The sequence below is a fragment of the Panulirus ornatus genome, chromosome 4 (genome assembly GCF_036320965.1).
Source record: "Panulirus ornatus isolate Po-2019 chromosome 4, ASM3632096v1, whole genome shotgun sequence".
Lineage (NCBI taxonomy): Eukaryota > Metazoa > Arthropoda > Malacostraca > Decapoda > Palinuridae > Panulirus > Panulirus ornatus.
The window spans coordinates 55484388-55486118 of NC_092227.1; the positions used below are offsets into that span (position 1 = coordinate 55484388).

Genomic DNA, 1731 nt, shown 5'->3' on the forward strand with positions numbered 1-1731 from the left:
TCTTCCTCCTCCTTCTCCTCCTTCTCTTCCTCCTCCTTTTCACCCACTCCCTCGACAAAATAACCAATGCCACGCGAGAGCGAAGCCGTGACGTTCCCGTTATCGCATCCGTAGACGTTGGTAGGTGATGATGGTGTCACCAATGTTTTCATCTGAGGGATACAAAATGCTGCCTTCTCCGCAGGCTTCGTTGTCTCAAGATGACTTCAAAATATTGGTGACGTGACAGGCATACCTCGCTGAATGGCAAGAATAGTCGCGATGCCGATGGAGCACAACTTCACCACACAAGATGAAGGGAGTGGGGTTAGGGGACCACCTCAGGGGTTAAAAGTTAAACATATTCCTGGACTAAAGTAGCTTACTTGAGGAGCTGCTACTCATTATTGCCTGGCTGACTTCTGATGTAGTTGATATGGATACAGTGACCCATAGTGTGATTCCTTTTGAACGTGAATGCCTAGGGGCCTAAGTAGATAAGTAAATGACTTGGTAATGGTTGAATTAGCCATAGGCCTCTGAGTATAGATGACGAGGAATGTTTAATATATGTCTAACCTGAGGTTCATTTCCTGGAAAAACTGATAACGGAATTCACTCGTGGACTCTGGTTGCTAAAGATGGGGATGACCTGGAAACTGGGTAAGTATTTTGAAAGATGTTACTCGATATAGTTGTGCCCTAGGACATATAAAGTGGCTTGAGTATAGGTAGCAGCGAGAGACATAGGTGGCCCAGGCTGGGCGTGAAGAACGGCTGATCAATAACAGGAGCGAACGCAGCAGAAAGTTAATAGCTTGTGTGAGTGATGGGTTAATAATTAATCCGGGGCATTCCGATATGGCCTTAACGTCGATCGTTTATTATCATCAATATCTAAGCCATCTGGTATATCCTGGATAAGGATTCGACCACCTTTTCTCTGCCCCAGCGGTGAGAGGAATCTGATCTGTTCTGTAATTCAACAACCTTTCCCGGAACTAGCCCCTAATATTTCCAAGCCTTCCTTTTCATTCCCAAATCAAGCGCTTTACTCAGTCTTTTCACCTCACTTCCCTTTCAATCCGTTTCCCTCACGGCGTTTTCTCCCTTCGGGGGCAGCCCCAGCCCCTCGCCCCAGCCTCCATCCCCTCCACCCCTAGTCATCCCACTCCCTTCGTGTCCTGCCCGAGGGAGCCCGTGGCCAGCCACCCGGCTCCCCGGGTTGCCAGTCTGTCTTTGAGCGTCGAGGAGGAAGCATCATCTGCAGAGCTCCCGACCGCTGTCTCGCGTTTGAGGTTTCGGTTCTCCATAGGCAATCGTGATGGAATTTTTTCTCTTGGATTTAGTGGCTTTACTTGCAATTGAAATGATCTCTACAATAATCACTCTAGTGACAGACAGGAATGAATAAGAAAACAATAATATTTACTTGAATTTATAAAGCTAGACAATCTATTATGTGTGTGTCGCTTGCTGTAGCAATATATAGCTGTTGTGAACTTACATGAAGTGAGGATTAACTGGGTATAGTCTGTGGTGTTGTTACTTAGTATCTCACACAGTGACAAGGAATTCACATCCAGAGGCAGTAGGTGAATGCAACTGAAAGAGAAACAAGGCGATAAAGGGAATACATATAAATGTTTTTTATGAATCAGTAGCCATTGATACAGCATTAGATTGCATTTCATGCTCAGTAGCCATCTCATTCGTGCCTGCTGAAACATGAAGCTTAAATGATTAAGTAAC

General features: G+C 45.5%; 1 protein-coding gene across 1 annotated transcript in view; it reads left to right on the top strand.

The window, feature by feature from the left end:
* Positions 1-1235: 1235 nt before the first annotated feature.
* Positions 1236-1731, top strand: part of LOC139766329 (neuroligin-4, X-linked-like) — a 251074-nt gene continuing 250578 nt past the window's right edge. Inside the window, exon 1 of the mRNA XM_071694836.1 lies at positions 1236-1731. This exon is cut by the window's right edge and continues 517 nt beyond it. The gene's annotated coding sequence lies outside the window, so the exon portion shown is untranslated.